Consider the following 13,289-nt stretch of genomic DNA (forward strand, 5'->3'; position numbering starts at 1 on the left):
AACCCGAGCCTCAGCTAAGGTAAAACCCGACATGAACACATCCTCCATACCGTGCTCAATTTCCAAAACTGGTGTAGATACTTCTGGCGGTGGATGGATCGATGAATTTCCAAAGACAATGGCTACTCCCTTCCCATGGGGGTATTTCACCATTTGATGCAAGGTGGACGACACTGTCTTCACCTAGTGTAGCCACGGCCACCCCAAGAGCAGATTGAAAGTTGCAGGAACTTCTATGACGTGAAAGTCTATTTCATGCTGTCCTGGCCCAACCTTGGTCTGAATTTTCACTGTCCCCATTACTTCTCTGCTCGTATTGTCATACACCTGAATCACCTGGGCTGTCGGCACAAAGTCCGCGGTCTTTAAACCGGTTGCATACGTAGTCCTTGCCAGGCACACATTGATGGCGGATCCGATATCAACAAGAACCACCGAAATCCATTTGTTTCTACACTCCACAGAGATGTAGAGTGGCTTGTTATGGTTCGCACCCTCAGGTGGCAATTCTTTATCGGAGAAGGTCAACATCGGGGTAACTCCTCCCGGAAAAACTAAGCCCACCAGCTGTTCGGGCATGGTGTCTATCTAGAGCTTGGCCTTGTCCATGGCCGATAAGACGGCTTGTCGATGCACTCGCGATGCCATAAGTAGTCCCCAAATGGAGGTGTATGCCTGTATCTTTTTCAGCTGCTTTAGTACAGCTTCTTCTTTGAGTTGCTTCTCTTTCTATTTCTCTGCCTCCTTATCCTTTCTAGATGCCTCTGGCTGATCTAGATGTGGGGGCCTAAAATACCGCCCGCTTCTAGTCATCTGATCGACTTCATCGATGTAGCAGGTATCGTCTGGCTGGTTGCTCTCCCAATCCTCATCCGTGTGGGCAAGACATAGATCATCGTCCTCCCACCACATTCCGTTGGCAGCCAACAGACACCTGTCTGGCTCCGATACAATTATACTCGCAGTATTCTTCGTCCACATGCTCGCAGCATTCTCTGGCCTCGTGCACACAGCACTTTCAATCCCCTCAGGGGCTTTAGCTTTCCTGATTCTCTCAGAGTCACCAAATCTTTCTTGTTCCAACTGTGTCAGTACAGCTGGCTGTTCAATAATTCCCGCATTCACGATACCCAAGTCCTGAGCAAAATTCTTAGCACCGGCGCTCTCCGGCGATGCATTCTGATTTCCGGCCCTTTCGAACACTACTGATGTTCTTGCCCCTGCCGGGCCCTGTTCCAGCTGAGTTTCGTCGACGACATCTGGTAGGTCATCAAGCCACCCGGTGACCTCTGCTGACTCCTCAAAATCTGACCAATTGACTACCATGCCCTCTGGATCTTGTTCATTGAAAAATTAGAGGTTAGCAAAGTCCCCTTCCACAGCTCCCAAGTCATCTATCCTCTGACCAGATTCACCCCCCTGTATCACACAAAGCTCTGCCCCTGCCAGCAATTTCACATTTGGCCCAACCTGGACTATTGGTAGAATGTAGTCGCTCGGACTGTATACCTCCTCAGCAAAACTCCTAGATTCCTCGGATTCTGACTCAACAATCCCATTCTCCCCTGAAATCTCCCATGTTCTCTGTTCGACAGTCACCACCAATGGTTCAGGTTGGGTTCTGGAGATGTCCAACATACACAAGTCAGTGCAGTCAGGAAGGAGCACCTCCGGCTTGGGTAGGTGGGATGGAGTGATATAGATACTAGGATCATAAGACGCGACCCTAGTCTGGATAAAGTTGATTCTTTTGGGAGGTGGAGCTTGGTTGTGCGGTGGGAGAGAGTTTGTTGTGACATTGGGTTTTTCTGGAGGCACAATCACCTGCTTGTCAACGAGATCTTGGATCTCATGACGCAATCTAAAACATTGGTCAGTGTTATGACCATGTTGTTGGTGATACGTGCAGTATTTGGCAGGATTATGGGAAGGGGGAAGTTTTTCTGGCAACGGCCTCGGCTCCAGGGGCTTTAGGTGCCCTTTCCTGATTAATACCCCTAGAGCCTTGGACAAGGGCTTATATAAAGGCGTGAAGGTTCTTTGGCTTCTGGGTTGGTATTTGGTGGTTTGTGTGTTGCTTTCGGACGCGCCGAAGAAAGGCGTAGCTGCCATAGGTCTTGGAGGGGGAATGGTGGTGACCATGCTTACTTTTGAAGCTCTAACATTTGCGGCATTGCTGGTGCCTGTGTTGTTGTTGCGGTTGAAGGTTCTTCGGGGTTACTCTCTGTCTTGGTCAATCAGACCTTGTTTCATAGCATCCTCAATTTGTACCCCCATCTCGTGCAAATCTAAAAAGGTAGGGACGGGGAGCACAATCATTTTCTGCATCAGTTTTGGCTGGAGATTGCGCACAATCATCCGAATTTGATCCTTGTCAGTGGGCCTTAGGGGCATCATTGAGGGCTTGGCCCTCCACCGGGCCACAAAATCCGAAAAGCTCTCCTTAGGCTCCTGCCTTGTTGTCTCAAGATCACGAGTTGTAATCTCGATTTGTGTGTTATAGGAGTACTGTGCAATGAAAGCCTCGACCATCTCATCCCAGTTTCACTTAACATCATCATCTAATTTTACGTACCAGATAGCTGCCACACCCGACAGGGTCCGGCCGAATAATGAAAGCTTCTGCAGTCTGGTGAGGCCCATCGGGCATAGTATATCGGAGAAAAAACGGAGATGCACCATGGGATCCCCAGATCCGTCAAAGCGGTCGATTTATGGCATTTTGAACCTGTCTGGCAGCGTCACAGCCACATCAGTATACCCGTCCTCAATGTCCGGGATAGACTTCACCCCCTGGGATTTCTTGAGCAACTTCTCAAGCTTGCACAATTTTAACGCGGTAGGGTCGACCTCAAACTCGAAAGGAGAGTCCGGTGGATTGGTAGGTGTTTTGGATAGCTGGGGTAAAATTGGGGACGGAGCCGGCCCTATCGGAGTGTCTGTACCTTCATGTACATTGTTTGTTTCCCCGGGTGTCTAAACCCCTGGTGGTGGAGGAGCTTGATGTGAAGCAGATGCCCCGGTTTGTTGTTGCAGCCTGGCAATTAACTCTGCCTGCTGGGTCATGATCTCGGCCTGTTGTTTGGCAAATTCATCGACGAACAACGTCCTGCCGCATGGCTCTCACGGTGTCTTGCATCTGACGTATCATTTCCTCAACTCATGTCATTCCTGCCATATTGCCCTGATATATCTGAACTACCGGTAGGTCTAACTCTGGAGTAACCTCGGGAAGCTCAACCTGACTGTTCAAAGTCCATTGATCTGGCAATCTTTGCTCGGATACACTACATTTCCTCAATCTCCGTCTGATAACTGGGGGTAGAGAGTGGAACACTGGTTGTCCGTCGACCAGATCCTCAGATCGATTGAGTCGGCAACCTTTTGTCCAGAGTGCTTGGGAAATATCTGCTTGGGCTGAAGCAATTGTGCTAAACTACCTAGCAAAATGATAAATAAAGCAATAATAAGGAAATAAACAACCAGATGAATGGATAGCATAACGGCTTAAAATAAATACACAACACACAGTTGGGCATCACAACACACAGTTGATAAGCTGAAAATGTTGTTCTCCAACACTGATCATTATTCCCAAATTACTGCCCCCAAAACTGAATCGGATACCCGCGGATAATTGATTCAGAAAATACTGAACTGGTGCTCGCAGGCCTGATACCCAAAATACTGAACTGGTGCCCGCAGGCCTGATACCCAAACTTGTAAATTGATACATGCATTCCTATAGAGATGCACTCTAAAAGCACATAACAAGCAAGTGAGAGCCAAAAGACTCCTATGTTGGGGTAGGGTTTCACTACGCACACAGCGGTTTCAAACAACCTATGATCGGGTAAGTAACCTGTCCTAGTTTGGAATAGTCACTATGGATTCCGATATGCACTAGGTCGAATGGTCAAAGAGGGTACCCCGGTAAAATCGGGGTTTGTGTTCCCGTCGTGGCAGAGCCCGCAACTGGTCGGCCTTATGGCATGCTTCTCGAAGCGAGTCGCCGGCAAACCGTTCAGGAATAGCATACGGCAAACACGGTGTCCTAGGCGTACCAATGCAAATGGAATGCAAAGAAACACACAAATGTAGTCAAAACCAGATATCATGAGTTCGAGTCAAGTTCTCTAAGTCCCCAGCAGAGTCGCCAGAAACTGTAGACGTCCTCGAACGTCCTAAGAGGGAAATCCCGTTTTGTTCATTTGGGCTCACTATAGTTCAGGACTCAATGTCACGGTCTTTTATCTAATCTCGCAAAGTGCAATGCAAGACCGATAGTCCAAATTCGGCAAATCGTTTTGAAAAACTGATTTTTAGAAAGAAGTGCCAAACATGGACTGCTTTGCCAGATACAGAGTCGCCACCTAAATATTTTATTTTGGAGAAATTTAGGAAACCCTCACTCATGCCTAAGGCCACGTGTCCGTCATCACCAAAGTTGCCTCGGCTCGGGAACTTGGGTACAATAAGGGAAGGTCACTTCGTGAGCACCCCTGCTCGCCCGATCAAAGATCGGCCTCTACTAACCATGAAATTGAGTTTTGAAAACATTATGCATTCTTATTCCGGTTATTAGCCTAGATTTACTATGTGATGCGCACAGCATACAAGTATAGACTAGATCACCTGAATTGGAACAAAACATCTCATGTTTGTTTATTTGAAAATGGTTTGATGGTGCTACTCGTAAGTAGGCTAAGACGTGGATTTGCCACCCTCGGGTGGGCTTAGAAAACAAGATGATTTGCCACTCTGAAGTGGGCTTAAAACTCACAGTCAATGCATTATTCCAACTCAGATAATCCAACCTTCACCCACAGGCATTCAGGCAGGTATATCACATAAGCAGTTAGCCTCATGGTAAGCATGCTATCATGGCAGTCACTCACATACATGCAAGGATGCTAAAGCATTAACACTTACCGAGTACTCCGAGCCAAAACAGAAACTAGTTAGTAATCATATGCATGATCCTAGTTCATGTTAAGATGGCTAATGCAACACATGCAATAATGCAACTACAATAGGCTCGGCTTTTTTAAGATGGCATATGAGATGCTGCAACTAACATGTATTCAACTTGAAATTGAAATACAATGCAGTTAGTATGATGCGCTGAGCATGATGCATGCAATACAAATGAATGAATGCAAATGTGTGAAGCATAAGTATGCTAATTGAAACATGCCCTAAACTAACCATCAAAAGTAGGTAAGTAAAAGGGAGAAAGGCGTGGGATTGGAAGACATTCACATACTCGCGCACACTTATAACAACTGTGCCCTCGCTCGGAGGGTCCGAATAAATAATACAAGCTGCCTAATTAACTAACTCACGAGCTAATTAATTATTACAAAACCCTATGAATAACTAGTTACAACTAATTATTACACATCTTAATTAATTAACAAATTAATTATTACAAATAACAAATGCTAACTAACTAGTAAACAGCAAAAAAGAATTGCTCCACCTCTGTTTGAAGAAGAGGAGGGTATGCATGCTCGCTTCGGTTCCTCGCCTCGAAACGCCTTCCAGTTGCTCTGTAGAGGCTCTGTTTGCAGGGTGTCTTCCAGTGTTTGTTGCTGAAACTTACCAAAACACTACTGGAGGGTTCACCAATGGCTTGCCGGCCATGAAAGGAGCACTGCCGACCAACAACAGGGCACTGCTGGCCAAGGATGAGAGTATTCCGGCCATCAGTGGTGCACTGCCGACCACTGGTGTGCTGTGACACCAAGCTACAACAAAGCACAAAATAGAGAAAATGAGGGTCTCCCAAGGGTGTATACGCACTATGCCATCCCAAATCATCTCAAAATATCAAGGGAGAGGCCTAGTCAGATCCACGACCATCAATTATGCATCCCGATGCATGATGGCCAAAGATCCAACTTGTGCAAATCAATACGAAAATGAATGCACAAATAAAGCAAGTAAAGCCTAGAACTCTATCATGAATCATCAAGAGCTTCGGTGACCGAGAATTGAGACACGTTCCATCACTCGGAGTATGAAACGCCCCTCATTCCTCGTGCTTGGATTAACACTTAATCCAAACAATGCAACATGTAAGCATGGCAAACATGCAATATGAACAACCTGACAAGGCAAATGACATGCAACAAGCACATATGCATGATGTGAGGTAACAACCTTGGACAACATGACAAAATGCAACATGAACATGCAACAACATCTAATGACGCTAGCATGCGACAACATGCAAAGATGGAGCAAGCATACAACAATATGCAAGACAGGCATGCAACAACATGCAAAGGGATGTGCTTAAACTAATGTGGGTAGCTCTCAACTAAGCCAAAATCAGTGGCCAAAAGTGATGAATTGATGGCATGAAAAGCATGAAATGGCAAGGCAAACATGTATGTCAAGTGGCTCAAGTATTAAGGCACAAAGAGGACAACTCTTAAGCACACTTAAGGAGCAACAAACATGGGTATATGGTAATGAGGTAAGCTCTGAAATTTCATGTAAAGTGATGCCAAATCAAATCGACAATGCAAGCATAGCATGTTATGATGCTCAAAGCTCAAAGTAAGCAAGGGGACTTAAGCCAAGGCCATACAAGGCAAACCCCAAGGGGCCGAGGGGACCTAAAACAGTCCCAGGGCAGGTCCAAACAAGACTAAAACTAAGCTCAAAGCTAGCCAACATAGGCTAGAACACAAAGCCAAAAAAAAATGGAGCTTGCAAGGTTTTAAAGAGGCAATGCACTACACCTATTGAAACCAAACATGGCATGACTTGGGCAACATAAAACAGAGTTACATCATGGTATAATAAGACCCAAAATGCACTGAAATGATGAGCCAAAGGCTTAGGCTTAATGGCATGCACAAAAGCTCATTCTTGAGGCATAAAGCACAAGCTCTATAAAACATTCAAGGCATGTCAAATGCAAGTGTATGACAACATTTCATGGACTGAAATAGCATATGGAATGAGGGCAAAGCATGCAAACATCACGTGTATGGCATGGTAGGGGCCTCAAAACCCAAGACTAGTCTAAGCATTTACACTATAGCTATACAAAGCACGAGTGATATGGCCATGGCAACCCAAAACAGTCCTAGAGCAGCCCAAAATAAGCATAAAATCATATTAGAGTGAAGCCAAAATATGCTAGGATGATGAGTCAAAACACCATGCACAATGGGCTAGTAAACAAGATTTGTTCTACACCTATATGGAGCATGCAAAGGATGATCAAACCAACTATAGATAGGGTCATGACATGCCAAATGATGATCAAATACATGCTGAAATGTAAACCAAACAAGCTAACATGACATGGCAAAGCATCGAGCATATGAAGCTAGTTTAGGGGATTTACATTACAAGTACATCATGCAAGCATGGAGTGACAAATCCAACCCAAAAAAGATTCATGGCATGGTAAAACATCACCAAAAACCCACTGAAATGGACTCAATACAAGCTAAACACACATGCTACTTTGATGAGCTATGAATAGAGTTACTCAACACATACAAGATGCATGCAAAATATGACCAAACCAGCCATGGACAGGGCCAAGGCAGGTCCTAAAAGTCACAAAAATAGGCCTGAACCAAGCCTCAAAAATGCATGGAGGGATGGTCCTTTGGAAGGCCAAGAATACAAGCAAAGAGGAACCAAAAGAGAGGGGGCCACCCCCTCTGATTAAGGACCTCAGAACCACACCTTTACCACTGAAAATCCACTGGATTTCAGTGGTAAAAAGGTCAAACCAAGGCTAGCTCGGAGGCCCCAAGGAATGGCTTAAAACAAAGCCAAACAAAGCATGCAAGGGGGCTACACACCCCTAACCACAAAATGACCTTAAGCAAACTTCAAAAGCACTTAAATACAAGACTTTTTTCAGTTATAAGCAAAGCCCAAACCAATATGCAAGGAGGGCTAAAGTGAGGTACATGAAGGTGCAAAAATGGACAAAATACTCACCCTTGAAGACCCTATTCGAAACCAGCAACTTCAGGGGGTGGAAACTAGTTTTCAGAGCTCAAGAATCCCTCCCAAGAAGCTTAGTCCAATGGTGGTGGTGTAGCTCTATGTGTTGTAGTGTAAAAGTGCAAGGAAATCCAATTTCTAAGCACAAAACACAAACAATACAGAGAGAATGAGAGGTTTTTTTCTTCAAAATGGCTGAACCCCTGATATAGAGGGAGCCCTCTTGCTTATATAGAAGAGAGCAAGAAGAAGCTTCTTCAAGAAGCTCTTTAAGAGCTCCATCCCTTCATACACGTGTATGGAGGGCAGAAAACCAAAAACCAGCTGGCTCAAAAGATCTGGAGGAAAACCAGCTAAGACAGGGGGGGTGCCGGCCATCAGTAATGGCCGGCAGTGGCTCACTGATGGCCGGCAGGGCTTCATCAGTGGCCGGCAGACACAAGGAAATGGCTGACACTACCATGCCATGGCCGGCAGTGCACCAAGAAGGTCACTTTGAAAGGACCTAGTCAAGGTCCAAAAAAAATGCAGAAAGGATACAGGGTCCGGGAAGCTCGAACCGGTGACGTTCCGCTACGACAGTCAAGTACTCAGCGAGCAATCGAACTAGTTGTTTGGTGTACCTGCAAGCACAACCAAGTCTCGAGGACGGTCAAAAATGGGGTGTCTACAACATCACATACAAAAAGGATGTAAGAGAATTATACAATTCTCGCTACGTCTCACACGTAGAATACAATACCGTCCAGTTCGTCTGGTCGCACCAGCTTCAAATGAACCGTACATACAATATCATCTGGTCGCACCAGTCTCGAATGAACTGTACATACAATATCATGGCTGTAAAAGAGAGAAACTTAATAGGTACAACATAGTTAGCAGCATATGTTCAACGCTATATCGAACGCAGATACGTATAACGCCGATAGAAAAGTGCACAGCAATGAAAGCGAAACATGTGTGACGACGTAAGTAAAGTATGCGTGCATGACAATACCAGTGGAACATGCACAACAATGCAAGTGGTGTGCATAACAATGCAACTTCAAAAGCATGCTCGAAACAAAACGCTGAGTAAAGAAGTACGAGCCTTAAAGACAGCAACTCAAATGCGACCTCTGATGTACCTCTCGGAGGGGACGCAACGTACTCAAAAAGGATACACCTTGCTCTTGGCAAGTAACGACGAGCCACACATCGAAGACTTGAATTAAAGTTCCCATGGAGACATCTCGCGCCGAAAAGTGCACTTTTCTTGTACTTTATCGAGAGCCGAGGACTCCAATCATAACCAAAATACACAGGGAGAACCAAGGGACCTTGGAGACCGACCAGGGGGGATGGCCGATCACCTAGAATAGCCACCGACCAGTTTTCGCTCACAAGGTGGTCGGCCAGCCAGAAAAACTGGTCGGCCGACCAGTTTACAATAATTGGGGCAGTTTTGTCCTTTCAGGTTCGGATCTTTAAATTGACTTGTCCAAATCACTTTTGCTCACACTTCTAAGGCTGAAATCAGCTCCTCTTGCTCCCTAGACCATTTTCCTCCTCAGATCTGCGCTTTATATGCATTTTCCAACGCCCCACGCGAAGTTGTTTTCGCGAAAACTTTCGATTTTCTTCACTTTGAACCGATTAAAATTTGATTTCGGAGCTTCTTTCTCCATTTTCACCACTTGAGGTATGTTTGTCTCAAAGTTTGGCACATTTTCTCGGGTGTTGACTTTTTCCTTTCCTGAGAATTGACTTTTGTTGACTTTTTGCGATTTTGGCTCATTTTGCTCATTTTTGCAGATTTCTTTGGATGGCGGATCATTTCCATCACGGGGGAGGTTCTCCACATGCCGAGGATGAGCCAGACATCATGTCATTGCCTCCGAGGATTCGGCCTTTCGACTCGGAGAGGTACCACCCTCAGTAGCACGTCCTACCTCCTACCACCTTCTACCATTTTACTGATTTCGAGCGGCGAGCACCCGCGGACCTACTGCTACGGGAGCTAGCGTCTCATCTATCGCACCAGGCACGAGAGGTACATACTTCCTTTTACATTTTCTGCAATGTATTCTACATTTCCTGCACATTTCATGCCTTCGCAATGTATTTTATTCACTCGTTTTGAACACATTCATATGCACAGTACTTCTGCTTATTCTGGCATGCGGCTCACAAATAGCACAATATTGATTTGGCGCGCAGCTTACTTAGGATATGATGTTGACTTAGCACACAGCTCACAGCACAATATTCTGTTAATTTGGCATACAGCTCACTCTGAATACACAGTTCATCCTGACCACACAGTTTATCTCAGGCACACAGCACATTTTTGGGCACACAGCTCATTCTTTGGGCACGCAGCTTATTTTCAGGCACACATCACATTTTCGGGCACACAGCTCATTCTCGGGCGCACAGCTCGTTTTCCGGCACACAGCAGATTTTCAGGCACACAGCTCGTTCTCGGGCGCACAGCTCGTTTTCAAGCACACAATAGATTTTCAGGCACACAGCTCATTCTCGGGCACACAGCTCGTTCTCGGGCGCACAGCTTGTCTTCAGGCACACAGCTCATTCTCAGGTACACAGCTCATTTTCAGGCACACAGCTCACTTTTTTGTTTGAACACACAACTCATACATTTCATTTGCACGCAGCTGATACTGAACACGCAGTATTTGATTTAATTTTGCACGCAGCTCACGTATTCCACTTCGAGCACACAGCTCAAACCTTTCAATCCTGAACACACAGCCCATACATTTTTGTTTGCATGCAGCTCATACATTCCACTTTGAACACATAGCTCAGGCCTTTCAATTCTGAACACACATTTCATTTACTTCATTTGCATGCAGCTCATACATTTCATTCTGAAACTGAATACATCTGTTCATTCTGAATGCATTCCCGTTCCACACGGGGCTATGGTCGATCCTTGCTTGGGAGTGGTATATGGAGCTCCCAGATGCTGTACGTCACGTCGTGGACGAGGTAGGATTTGGACCTTTCTGCACGGGGATATCTCGTTATCCGGCGAGTAGGACCCTCATGGGGGCACTTGTGGAGAGATGGTGAGACACCACCAACTCATTCCACTTTTCAGCTACTGGAGACATGACGATGACCCCATATGACTTTTCTATGTTGACGAGCCTTGACGTGGCCGGTCGGCCGGTCCCGTATGACGCAGACATGGGCGAGTGGGAGGCGACTTGGATTTATCTGCTGGGAGCCCACCCACCGATAAACAGATCATCAGGTAGAGTCAGGCACACCTGGTTCTCCGAGCGGTTCAAGAGGACTTTGCCCGAGACTGTCAAGGAGATAGAGTAGTATGCCCGGGGTTTTTTGATGTTCCTCATCGGGACCACTATGTTTTCCAACAGGGGGAACACAGTTGGACTTTATTTGCTTAGTGCTTTGGTAGACCTACCACAGGTCAGCCAGTATGATTGGGGTGGCGCTGGCCTCGCTACCCTTTACTGTTATATGAGCGCGACCTCCCACGGGCGAGGGAACATAGTAGGTGGCTACTGGAGAGCCTGGGAGGTACATTCTGTCCTCTTGATTTACATTTTCGCTTTTCATTATCTGTACACTACACACACAGCACACATTACATTTTGTACTCTGCATTCTGCACCCAGCATTCTTTATTTTCCGTATTCACATTCTGCACTCGGCATTCAGTATTTTCAATATATTCTGTGTCTTGACAGTAGATGTCTTGCCTTTCACAGCTATGGGTTTATGCATACTTCCCGACGCTGGCCCCTGAGCTTGAGGTAGAGGCACCTCTTGAGATCCCCTACTCCCACAGATTTGAGGGTTGATGTCGGCTGAGGACTCGGGAGACTTTGCCCTATCTCCGCCAGTTTTTTGATACTGTACAGTCGACAGAGGTAATCCAAAACTCTCAGTTCGTCATGTTTTCAGCTTTGGTTCATCTTGCATATTTACAACATCTAATCAGTTTATGCACTTGTTATCCGCAGATCACTTGGTAGCCCTGGGCACCTTTGTCAAGAGATGCCCGGTACTGATTCCCTGGGGCGTGGGCCTCTTCTCGATACAGGACTTTATTTGAGGGGCCAGTTGGCAGGGCCTGGTTTCTGGGGGATCGCTTCATGCGTCAGACGATGGGCAACCCTGATCAGGATATCCCCTCAGCACCTCCAGATGACATGCGATCCACTGAGGGACTCACTCCCTGGGAGGTCGAGGAGCTTATGTTGGGTACTGATGCAGTTCTGTTGCTAGAGGAGGGAGATTACGCGACCTATTGCCATACATACTTGATGCCTCCGCTGTCAGATGTCCGTGCCCCCAGGAGGAGGGCTACTGACGTGCCTTCCTCAAGTCGCACCCGAGCTAGAGACATTCCTTCGACCAACGGAGCCGGCACATCGAGGGGTTGGGCTAGAGAGATCTCCCCGACTTATCAGTACGCTGGGTGGCCGGATCTTCCGACCGAGCTGACAGGCTGGCGGTATAGGACATCGTATCCTATTCCATTGGAGCCTCCTTTGCCTGATCATCAATACGTCAGTGACCCTGACTCGCCACCGGTATGCTTTACAATTTTGATTTATCACTCAGCTGTTTAGACATTCATTCATTCACTTGCACTTACATCTGCAGCCTCCCAGAGGGTACACTGAGGGGTTACTCGGAGTGGTGCCCTCACTTGAGAGCATGGTCCTGCAGAGAGAGACGCAGCTGTTCATCGCCGGCGTCTCGATACTTTTCGATTTCCTTGCATTTATCATACTTCTGATAACAGACTGTAATTGAACATTTCATTACATTGGTTGACTGCATGTGTAGAGCACATCTGACACAGCGCATTCACATACTATATCTGCAAGCACGCACCCTATGCCGTATTCCCACATCTGCATCTGATATACATACTTTGGCTGATGTATTCAAATTGCCCTCTTTTGTTTTTTTTATTTTTTTTTTTTCAGATGCCACCGCTACAAGCTGGGCCATCCAGGCCTTCTCGAGGGGCTGGGAGAGGGGACTCGACTCGCAGCCGAGGCAGGCGTAGAGCGCCTATCAGAGATGATGAGGAGTCCAGCAAAGAGGAGGAGTCTGTGCATCCTCAGTCGGAGACATCCGCAGGCATAGAGCAGGACTCTGGCTCCGGTTCTGAGAGTGGAGGTGATGCTGGGGAGGGTTCCGAGGAAGGAAGCTCCGATTCGGATTATGGTGTTGGTGGAGGTGGCATAGAGGTTGTTCAGCCGAAGAGGATGAAGAGAGCCTCCCGATCTTGAGCCTGACAGCACTGATGCAGATGT

This window comes from Camellia sinensis, chromosome 4, assembly GCF_055761805.1.
Source record: "Camellia sinensis isolate YWXY chromosome 4, ASM5576180v1, whole genome shotgun sequence".
Classification (NCBI taxonomy): Eukaryota; Viridiplantae; Streptophyta; class Magnoliopsida; order Ericales; family Theaceae; genus Camellia; species Camellia sinensis.